Below are 12,615 nucleotides of genomic sequence, written 5' to 3'. Positions count from 1 at the left end.
GCATGGTATTGGCACCAAAACATGTGGGCTGGCAGGGAGCCCAAGGGCGTGCTTGGTATGCCTGGAGAAAAACAAGAAGCTGTTACAATTGGCTACATGTAAGCTTGAGCTTGTGATTGCTTGACCTTTAACAGGATTGGGTGGACATATATGATTGAAATTGCTTATGCATGAGACTGCTTATATATAGAGGGTGTTATCCAAAAAAGACAGAAGCTGCTTCATGACAATCTGAAGTGTATGTGTCTTTATATCCCACTGGACGGTGACATTTGGTGGCCCGTACAGGGATCGAACCTGCAACCTTGGCATTATCAGCACCACAAGAATAAGGTAAGGAAAAGACAGTTTTGCTAGCATAATTAATGAGAAGGTTTCCCTATTTGAGGAAACTGTGGCCTTAAGGTCTAACGGAAGGTTCCCCTATTGAGGGAACATTACAGAAGGTTGTCCCAAGAGTCAGCAAAATGGAAGGCTCCCCTAGTGAGGGAACTTAACAGAAGGCTGTCCCGAGAGATAGCAAAAAAGGTTTAATGGAAGGCTCCCCTAGTGAGGAAACTTAACAGAAGGTTGTCCCAAGAGACAGCAAAGGACGTCCTATAGTAAATGAATGTGTTTGAAGTGTTAGTTCTATTGCTTTTATTTGCTTGGTTACTGTTTGTTATTTTAGTAGCAGTTAGAGAAACTATTCAGATTTTTAATCATGGGATCAGAAGTTTCTCGGCTCCACATGGAGGGTCCACTTAAGGCATTATTAAAAGAAAATGGAACTCTGTTAAAGACTAAAACTGCATGGGCATTCCTTAAAACCATACAAAAACACTGTCTCTGGTTCCTAAATGAGGGACTCCTTAATGTTCCCCAGTGGGAGCATTTAGGAGAGGACCTACATTGAAGAAGTGAAAAAACACCTCTCCCTTTTGGGATTTTGCCTCTTTGGGCATTAGTATGATCCTGTCTGACATCTCAAAAACCTGAAATTCAAGAACAGCTAAGAGAAGGGGAAGTGATACTAGAATCTGTGAAAGAGGAACTAGTGAGTCAAGCTTCTAAAAGAGGAAGTAGATGTTCAGACTCAAAACAGGGAAGTGACTCTGAAGAACAGGAACTATCTGGGACAGAGCTAGAAAAGAAGTTTTCTCAGTGGCATTTAGTCCCTACCGTGCCACGCCCTCTGGCATATAATCCAGATTACCACTCTTTATCAAGTTGTAGGGGCGCATGTACTTGCTGCACAGGGGTGGCCCCCCAGACACTGGGCTGATGTAGAATCTCGATCAGTATTCCCAATATTCCCAGTTTTGAAGATCAAAACAATCAGAGGTATCATCAAATATTAGATAAAAATTAGTGAAACAGTTTAAAAAGGCAGTTATGTCCTATGGAGTACAAGCTGCATTTACCATTTCTTTATTCCATTTCTTTATTAGGGAATGTTACAAGCCAAAATCTTACTCCAACTGATTGGGGTAATTTAGCAAAAGCATGTTTATCTGGGGGACAATATCTTATGTGGAAGGTGGCCAACCAGGAGTTATGTTCTGATACTGCCCAACATAATGTAGTTGCGGGTAATCCTCAGTGGAATTTAGACATGCTGACAGGCCAAGGACCAATGAAGGGCAAGGTGATCAGATTAATTTCCACCCCGGTGTGTATCAACAAATTAGTGCTGCTGCCACTAAAGCTTGGAAAATGCTTTCAGGTGCTGGTGATCTTCGAGGACAGTTATCTAAGATTATTCGAGGCAACAATGAACCCTATGACGATTTTGTAGACAGATTGAAGTATATTTGGAGATGTAGATCAGGCTATGCCTTTAGTCAAACAGCTTGCATATGAGCAAGCAAATAAATAGTGGAAAGAAGCAATAAGACCTTGGAAAAACAAAGAACTTGGAGCCTATTTAAAGGCTTGTAGGGATATTAATGAGGTATTTATTCAAGGTCAGGTGATGGCTGCAGTGCTTGCACAGGGTCTTAGAGGCAATGCCAACTCCTGCCCAGGTCAACAGTGTTTTTGGTGTAAACAATATGAACACATAAAAAAGGACTTCCCCCAGGGTCCTGTCCCTGATGTAAAAAAGGGAAACACTGGGCAAGTGACTGTAAATCAACTAGAGACAAAGATGGTAACCCTTTACCTCCAAAAAATGGGAATCAGGGCCCCCGGCCTCGGGGCCCACAAATATATGGGGCTATCCAGTCTGTGCCTTGGACCTATTACCCCTTTTCTCCCCAACTAAACAAACAAGAGGAAGTACAGAATTGGACCTCTGTGTCTCCGCCAGAGCAGTATTAACTCCAGAGATGAGAGTACAACCAATACCAACTTTGATTGTCGGCCCATTACCTAAAGGAACAGTGGGACTAGTTCTGGGGAGGAGTTCTTCTGCTTTAAAAGGATTAAATGTTGTCCCTGGAGTTATAGACCCTGATTTTACAGGAGAAATAAAAATCCTTGCTTCTTCACCAAGAGATGTAGCAATAATAGCTCAGAGTGATCACATAGCACAATTGTTGGTCTTACCCAGCTGCCATGATCAATATCCATCAAAGAATATTATTAGGGGAAATAAAGGGTTAGGTTCTACTGGCCAAAATATGGTCATGTTAACATTGGATTTAAAAGATAGACCTATGACAAAGTTAGTGATAGAAGGCAAAAGTTTTGAGGGCTTATTAGATACTGGGGCTGACAAAAGTATTATCAAAATTACAGAATGGCCCAAAGCCTGGCTGCTTCAACAGGCAGATCAGACTTTAAGGGGATTGGGTATAGCTTCCAATCCTAACAAAAGCGCACCATATTAAAATGGAAGGATGAAGAGGGTCATAGTGGTACCGTCCAACCTTATGTCCTTGAACATCTCCTGGTAAACTTGTGGGGGAGAGATATCATGGAACAGATGGATTTACATCTCACATCCGAGATCCCATACAGTAATCTAAAAGCTAATCAAATGATGTTAGCCCAAGGACACATATGGGGAAAAGGTCTTGGGAAAAATAATCAAGGACCTACTTCACCCATTTTAGTTACTCCAAAACAAGATAGAAAGGGATTGGATTTTCATTAGGGGCCACTGAAGCAATTAAAATAACATGGAAATCTGATAAGCCTGTCTGGGTCCCTGAGTGGCCCCTCTCAAAAGACAAATTAGAAGCAGCCCAACAATTGGTTAAAGAACAACTAGAGGCTGGACACATCAAACCATCCACCTCTTCTTTCAACACACCAATATTCATAATAAAAAAGAAATCAGGAAAATGGAGGCTATTACATGACCTAAGGGCAGTAAATTCTATAATGAAGTCCATGGGACCTATTCAATTTAGGATTACCTACTTTATTGACTATTCCAGTTAATTGGCCCTCCATTGTAATTGACATAAAAGATTTCTTCTTTTCCATTCTATTACATCCCTCAGACACCAAAAGGTTTGCATTTACTGTACCCTCACTTAATAACAGTTCTCCTAATAAAAGATATGAATGGATAGTTCTCCCACAAGGCATGGCCAATAGCCCCACTATGTGCCAAATATATGTAAACAAGGCCATTGAACCCATATGCATAGCAAACCCTCAACTTTTAATCTATCATTATATGGATGATATTTTGTTAGCTCATAAAGAAAAAACTGTCTTGGAAAATTGTTATAGTTCCTTAATAAAGTCACTAAAAAAGTGGGGCTTACATATTGCCATTGATAAGCTACAAATGATAGACACCAAAAACTTCATGGGATCTATCATAAATCAAACTATGGTTAAACCCACAAAAATTAGTATTTGAGTAGACCAACTTATGACTTTGGAATGATTTTCAAAACCTATTAGGTGATATTAACTGGATTATACCTTACCTTCACTTACCCACCTCAAGTTTGGGCCCCGTTTGACACTCTTAAAGGTGATTCTGATCCCCTCTCTAAGCGGGTGCTTAACCCTAAGGCTTGAACAGCTCTCAAACTTGTTGAAACAGCTATGGAAAAGGCTCATCTTGATCGTCTTGACCTAGCTAAGCCTTTATCATTCATTGTCTTGGCCACAAATAAGTTACCCACAGGAGTGTTTTGGCAAAAGGGTCCTATTCTATGGGTTCACATGAATTATGCCCCTAACAAGGTCTTATCTTTGTTTACTGAATGTGTGGCAGAATTAATCCTTAGGGCATTAAAGGTATCCCTTTCCACCTTTGGGTCACATCCCTCAACAATAACTACTCCTTATACTACTGACCAGATACAATATCTTATTAATAATTCAAATTCATGGGCTATAGTCTTTACTAGTACTTCTGCTGTGTTTGACAATCATTTGCCGTCTGATCCTCTTCTCCAATTTTGGAGCCAACATCCTATAATTTTCCCTAAAGTCACCCAAAAAGAATCTATTATAGGAGCTACCCTTATATTTACTGATGGATCAAAAAAATGGTATGGGTACTATTACTATAGATAATGTTACAGAATCATTGCTGTTTAATACTCTATCTGCACAACAAACAGAACTATTAGTAGCTATAGAAGTATTCAAAATCTACCATGAGCCTTTTAACCTATTCTCTGATAGCAAATACGCTGTTAATGCTATTCAAAATTTAGAATTAACTGGTCTGATCTCCCTCACTTCCACCATTGCTAAGTATTTACAATCTTTACAAAAACTTATTTGGGATAGAAAAAGCCCTTTTTTCATTGGGCATGTTTGGGCTCATACAGGCCTTCCAGGTCCTCTAAGTTTACACAATGACTTAACAGACATGGCCACCAGAGACCCACATATCTTTGATGTACTTGAAAATGCAAAAACTTTTCATTCTAAATTTCATGTAAATGCTTCTACTCTATGTACACGCTATAAAATTACTAAGGCAACAGCTCGGGACATAGTCAAGTCTTGTGCTAAATGTGTTACACTTATTCCTAACCCCTCGTTAGGAGTAAATCCAAAAGGGCTTCAGCCCAATCATATTTGGCAAATGGATGTAACTCATCATTCAGAATTTGGAAAACTACAATTCATCCATGTGTCAATAGATACCTTTTCAGGATTTATTATGGTCTCTGCTCACTCTGGAGAAAAAAACCAAAGATATGATAACACACTGTTTACATTCTTTCTCCATCCTAGGGGTCTCCAAACAAATTAAAACAGATAATGGTCCTGGATATATGTCCCAGGCCTTTAAACAATTTTGTTCCACCTTTGGTATTCAACATGTCACAGGAATTCCCTATAATCCTCCTGGACAAAGCATTGTTGAGTGTTCCCATTTAATGCTTAAAAACATGCTTTATAAACAAAAAGGGGGAATAGGGGCATCATACAGATCCTGAAAAGACAAATTATCTGTTGCCTTTTTCATTTTAAATTTTTTAAATCTGGATTCTGAGGGCTGATCAGCTGCTGACTGTCATTCAGAGCCTAATAAAAAACATCTACCTCAAGTGTTTTGGAAGGACATTGTATTGGTACAATGAAAGGCCCGGATCCGGTATTAATCTGGACCAGAGGATCTGTTTGTGCTTTCTCACAGGACACACAATCACCAATTTGGGTGCTTGAAAGATTGGTCAAGGCTTCCTCAGTAGAAAACCAAGAACAACAAGAAGATGTGGAAGTTCCTCCAACTGCTGTTGTTGATGATCCCTCACCATGTTAATGGAGGAGCCATGCTTTACCTATGGGAGATAGTAAAGGTGTGGCCTTGCTCTTTGCCCCTTACTAACTCTTCCAATCTATATCCTCCTATTCTTACCACTAATTCCACATTAGGATTACCTACTGTACCCTTTTCTCCTGACTTAGCACCCTTCCCAAATGGCTCCTATGACTTAGCAGGTTATGTGGGAACCTCCTCCCAAGTTTGGCTATGCTAGGCTGGTAGTCAGAGATGGGTAAGATTCGTGAAGAGCTCATACCAACCTAAGACAGGAAATGAAGACATAAGCTTCATTTTCCGATGATGGGTAAGGATGTTGCTCTGTCATGGACAACCTAAGAGAGGCATGGTCTTTTCACAAGCTCAAGCATACATGTAGCCAATTGTAACAGCTTGTTTTTCTCCATGCATACCAAGCACGCCCTTTGGCTCCCTGCCAGCCCACAAGTGGGCTACATGTATGCTTGAGCTTGTGATTGCTTGACCTTTAACAGGATTGAGTGGACATATCTCATTGAAATTGCTCATGCATGATACTGCTTATATATAGAGGGTGTTATCCAAATAAGAAAGAAACTGCTTCATGACAATCTGAAGTGTACATGTCTTTATGTCCTGCTGGACAGTGACAAAAACAGACATAAAGACAAAGAGAGCAGAATTGAAGACACAGAAACCAACCTAAGCATATACATTTAACTCGTACTATAAAAAGTTGTCAGACACACACACTAGAGAAAGATAGACTCTTCATCACATGGTGTTCGGTAAACTGGAAATCCATGCATAGTACAGTAAAAGTAAACTCCTATCCCTCAACTGGCATAAAGCTCAAATCATTGTAGATCAACAACCTCGATATTGGACCGAGATTCTTTGCATAGTACAACAAATTTTAGGCCAAATTGTCCACCATTTTAGTTTAAGAACTGACTTCCTTGAAAATATTTCTAAAGTCAAGAAGTAATATCAAGAATCAATAAATAGGATGGCATCAAAGTAAAAATGTTCCACAGCAAGTAAAACAAGAATGTAAATAGAATGCCTACAGAATGGGAGAAATCTTTTCCACCTGCAATTCAGATAGAGCATTAATATCTAAGATATATATCAAACTCATAAACTTAACACACACACACACACAAACACACACAATAATTCAAACACTAAATGAGCAAAGAAACTTAGGAGATACTTGAAGGAAGAAATACATATTGTCAACAAATATATGAAAGCAATTTCAATATCTCCAGCATTTAAGAAAATGCAAATTAGAATTACAATGAGATTACTTCCAACTCCAGTCAGAATGGCAATTATCAAGAATACAAGTAATAATAAATATTAGTGAGAATGTGGTGGAAAATTTTCACTCATACATTGCTGGTGGTACTGAAAATTGGTGCAAGTACTCTGGAAAGCAGCATGGAGATTCTGCAGAAAACTTGGAATGGAGTGACCATTTGGCTCAGTTGTCCCACTCATCAGTATATAGCCAAAGGATTTAAAATCAGTATGCTACAGTGATGCAGTCACTTCAATTCTTAAAGGAGCTCACTTCTGAAAAACTTAGCTAAGGAACCATGATAGGTGCTCCTCTACAGATGAATGAATAAGGAAAATATAGTATAGATGCACAATAGAATATTACTCTGCCATTAAGAAGAATGCAATTATGACATTTACCAATAAATGAGTAGAATTAGAGATTATCATGATAAGTGAAATAAGACATACTCAAAAAACCAAAGGTCATATATTCTCTTATATGTGGATGATAACACACAATAAGAGGTGGAGAGGGAATAAAAAGTTTATTGAATTAGACAAAAGGAATGAAGTTAAGGGAATGGCATGGGAATAGAAAAGACATTCAAATAAATTGGACATAACATTCCTATATTCATCTATGAATACATGAACAGTGAAATTCCATATCATGTACACCCACAAAAATGGGATCCCAATTAGAAAAAGTTATATTCCATGCATGTACAATATCTCAAAATATATTCTACAATCACATATGTCCAAAAAGAGTAAATAAAAAAGGAGGAAAGGGACTGGTGTATTGGGAAGAAAAGAAAAAGGGAAACTCAGGAAAGATATAGCATATTTTTATATGGATAAATGTTTGAATATGCAACAATAAATCCCATGATAATGTAAAACTCTAATGTGATAATAAAAATATGGAAAGAATTTAAAAAGTGGCTAGTGGCATATGTTCTAGTCATCAAATCATCCCTGGGTTAAATCTACACTATCAAAAAATGAACTTTATACATTATTATATAAACTTATATTTTACATATTACTTTGTGTTTGTATTTATGTAATTCATAAACAGATTTAAGTACAAATTTATATGATTATGTCAAAAGATGAGAAAAACATTTTGACAATATCCAGCACCCATTAATGTTTAAACTTCTAGAAATAATGATAGAAAGAAATTTCTTCAGCATTGTGAAAACTCTGTATGAGAAAGCCAATACCAACTTCATATTGAATGGAGAAAAATAAAGCATTTTCTCTTAAAACAAGAATAAAACAAGGAAATAAACTTTCACCATTTCTATTCAGCTTGAAATTCAAGCCAGAGCAATCAGGCTAGAGAAGAAATCTAATGGCATGCATATAGGAAAAAAGAAGTCCACTTATCTTTCTTTGCACCTTTATTTAGAAAATTAAAAATGCTACATTAGCACATTTCTAGCTGATAAACAAATTTGCTAAAGGAGCTATATATAGGAACAACATACATAAATCAATAGCATTCCTATATTGCAAGAAAAAAATGCTGCTAAAGAAATTGGGGAAAATATCTCAATCACAGTACTCTAAAAATGTACTTAGGAAAAAAAATCTAACCTGGGATGTGAAAGACATCAACAATGAAAACTACAGAGCACCTAAGGTAGAAGATTGAAGAAGAACATATCTGTTGGAAATACTAGCCATGTTCTTGAATAAGAAGAAAAATTATTATAAAATAATTTTATTCTACCTAGAGCAGTAAAGAGATTCAATACAATCCTGACAAAATTATCAGTGGCATTCTCCACAACACACATTGACAAAAAAGTAGTTCTAAAATTTACTTGGACAAATAAGTGACATAGAAGAGCCAAACCAACTATGAATTAAGAAAAGAATAATACTGAAAGCATCACAATAAAATATATCCATTTAGGTTGTATAGTTTTATTATAAAAATAGCATTCTTTTGTCACCAAAACACACCTTAAGACCAATAAAATATAAAACACAGAAAAATCCACATAGATAGAGTAACCTGACATGTGATAAAAGTGCCAAAATACAGGGTGGACAGAAATAAAACTTAAGAAAATGGTGCTCTGAAAACTAGATTCATATGTAGGAAAAAAAAAAAAAAAGTCTCATCCCTATCTCTCACATTGCACCAAAGTCAACTCCAGTGAATCAAGGACTTAGAAATTTAAGTAGAAGCTCTACATCTGCTTAAAGATACTGCAGGCCCAACACTCCAACATATTGACAAAAGCATCAACTTCCTAAACAAGACTTTGAAAGCACATGAAGTAAAATGAAGAATCAATAAGTAGGATAAAATCAAATTTGAATACTTCTGTACAATAAGGGAAATAAGAAAGTGAATAGAGAGTCTATAAATGTGAGAAAATATTTTCCATCTGCTCCTCAGACATGAAGTTAATATACAGAATGTAAAAAGAACTAATAAAAAGGAACCTCTCCAATTAAAAAATGGGCAAAAACTCTAATCAGGCATTCTTCAAATTAAGAAAAACAAATGGCCAACATATATGTGAAAACATATCCAATATGTTTAGGAATCAGTGCAATGCAAATCAAAACTCCATGGAGAATAAAGCCAATTATTATCCTGCCCTTGTTCTTTTTCTTTACTTCAATAAAATTTTTAAATTCAAAAGTGAATAAATGAAGATTTTTATCTCACTCCACTTAGAAAAGCATTTATCAAGAATAATGTGGGAATCCACATGTCAGACAGAACATTTGGGGGGAGAAAGGAAGAATAAAATTTATTGAATTAGAGGAAGGAGGATTAAGGGAAAGGAGGTGAATGGGAATCGGACAGACTATAGAATTAAAGAGACATTGTTTTATCATGTTTCTATATGAATACATGATCCATGTAACTCCACATCATGTAGAGCACAAGAATGGAATGTTACACTCCATGTGTTATAATATGTCAAACACACACTACTGTCATGTATATCTACAAAGGATATTAAAACATAACAAAAGAAATAATGTGGGGGAAGTGTCCACTTATGCAGTGTTTGTTGGGTGGCATATAAGTATAATCATTCTGGAAAACTGTATTACTATCCCTTTTAAAACTTGGAATGGGAGCAATATCTGAGCCAGTTTTTCTACTCTTCAATATATATATGTAAAGATCAAAAATCAGCCTACTATAGAGACACAGCCATATCAACATTTATAGCAACACAATTCACAATAATCAAATTACAGAACCAGCCCACATACCCATCAATAGACTAATGGATAAAGATAATATGGTTGTACATACAAAATGGAGTTTTACTAAGTCACACAGAAGAATAAAAGGATGGCATTTTGTGGAAAATTGATGAAACTGGAGAACATGATTCTGTGTGAAATAAGTGACACACAGAAAGCCAAGGGTCAAATATTTCACCTCATATGTGAGTGCCAGATAAAATAATGAAAAAGGAGGAATCCAATTAAAATAGAAGAGCCATCTGTTGAGTAGAGGAAGGGGTTATATGGAAGGAGGAAGGAAAAAAATTGAGATGAAAAGTAGAATAAAACAAACCAAACTCTCTTATGTACACATATGAATAAAGTACAGTGAAGTTCAATTTTAAGTAGATCTATAACATACTGATTTAAAAATCTATAAATGAGGCCTTCCTTGGGTCACAGGGAGCAGCTGCCCCTGAGGCCCCTGCCACAGATTCCCGGAGGTGTATTCTATGGGTGCCTTTGCCGCTCATGCCCATCCCAACCACCGGAGGTCTCTTACCCTGGTGCTCCTCCTGTAGGCACTGCTACCACAGCCTGGACTTATTCTCTTGGGGCAGACCTTCCCCTGATGCCACTGCCACAGGTGTTGTTGCTGCTGTTGTCACTGTCAGGGTTGTCATCACCCAGAAGTCTGCTGCCCTCTATGCTGCCTGGGATCCCAGGTTGCCATTTTCACTGCTGACACCACTGCTGCTACCACTGACAGCACTGCCAGTAAAGCCACTGAAAATCGCTGGAGGCCACCTGACGGTCTCCACTCTGGGTGCTGTTGCAGCTTCAGCCACAGCTGACCCCGCTGCCACTGCTGTCTCAGTGCCCCCACCTGCTGCCATCACCACTGACATCTATAGCTGCTGCTCAACCCCTGCCTGCTGCCACCATCTCCTGCTACTATCACTTTCACATTTTCCCAGAAGTCCACTGCCAGGGAGACATCAGGGTTGGTTGCACATGGTCACATCCATTTTGAGACTCTGGCCAGAACCTGGGGTTTCTTTGGGGTGCCAGAGTGTTTTGGTGCCACAGCCATATAGGGTTGAAGTTGCTCCTGTCTGGGGACACTGGCCAGGAGCTAGAGATTCAATGTTGGGGTGCCTATAGTTTTGGCTACAACTGGGGTATTCCTTCTGGAAATGCAGGTTGTTGCCATCTAGTTACTCTCTCTCAGAATTACTCATCCCTGGTGGTCTATTTCCAAATTCCTGTGGCATTGTGATCTTGATATTGCAATGTGGTCAAATCCAGAACATTTCTATGTCTTGAGAAGCCTCTATGACCTGTGCAATCTTTGAAAATTGTGTAGAATCTAGGACTTAGTACCCATTTTGACTTGAGTATAATTAATGATCTATTAGAAATGTAAAATGAGTAGCACCTATCTACTGTGTAGGACCTAACAGTTGTGTAGCTTCTGTTGCTCACATATCTTCTACCACCTTAATAGAATATGTTAACAGGGTAGCCTGTATGATTATTGAAAACTCTGACTTTGAAGACTCAAAACTTGAATATACTCTATGACCTGAAGTGCCTCTATTGACTGTGTAGCTTCTATGACCTACATAAACTTTATGACCTGAGAAGCCTCTTAACCTCTTAAGCCACTGTAGGCTGTATCTCCTTTATATTTTGAATAGTCTAAATAACCTGAGAATTTTCTGTGACCTGCATAGCTTTAAAATCCTCAGGAACCTAAATGACCTCAATATCTCTTCTGACCTCTGTAGCCACTATAATTTTTATATTCTCCATGGCCTAAGTAGTCTGTATATACTGCATTGTCTCTAAACTTGAGTATCCTATATCATATGAATAGTCAGTATCACCTTCATAACATTTATTCTCTGAGTATAGGCAAAATGCTCTACAATGTGTGTATGGTTTTAATAAACTAAATGACCTTAGTAGCCCCTGTGTTCTGCCTAGACTTCATGACATGCACTTCCTGTATTATCTGAGTAGGTTGTATGAACTGGTATCTTTTTAGTCAGTTTTTGCTGCTTCAATTTAAATATTCTGACCTGAACAATTTTAGAGTTAGAATAGTTTATTAGGTGTCTTTATGGCTGGAGATGTCTTGTTGACCTGAGTAAACTCTATTACCTGAGTAGCTCTATGGCCTAAGTAGCCTCTATGGCCTGTGTGACTTTGTAGCTGTGTAATCTGAATTACCTAAGTAGGTCCTAGGAAAATGGGAGGTCTATGATGAGCAGAGATTCTATTCCCCACACTTCTTTTAACATTGCAACTTAGGCATGAGCAGCCAAAATAACTTTCAACTTTCTATGTACTTCATAGGCTCTATGGCATGAATTGGAACTGTTACATAAATTACCTGTATATTTTAAAAACCCTCTATGACCTGCATAGTATCTGAGTACTGGATAGCCTCAATCATC

General features: G+C 37.8%; 1 protein-coding gene across 1 annotated transcript in view; it reads right to left on the bottom strand.

Annotated features, from left to right (window-relative positions):
* Positions 1–10,867, bottom strand: part of LOC306669073 (uncharacterized protein) — a 58,255-nt gene extending 47,388 nt beyond the window's left edge. The window contains exon 1 of the mRNA XM_079152894.1: positions 10,716–10,867. The gene's annotated coding sequence lies outside the window, so the exon portion shown is untranslated. The remainder of the gene's footprint in view (positions 1–10,715) is intronic.
* Between the last annotated feature and the right edge of the window lie 1,748 nt (positions 10,868–12,615).

The sequence above is a fragment of the Sciurus vulgaris genome (genome assembly GCF_902686455.1).
Source record: "Sciurus vulgaris genome assembly, chromosome: 9".
Lineage (NCBI taxonomy): Eukaryota > Metazoa > Chordata > Mammalia > Rodentia > Sciuridae > Sciurus > Sciurus vulgaris.
The sequence above is the reverse complement of the archived record's forward strand: the minus strand, read 5'-3'. Positions and strand labels throughout refer to the sequence as shown.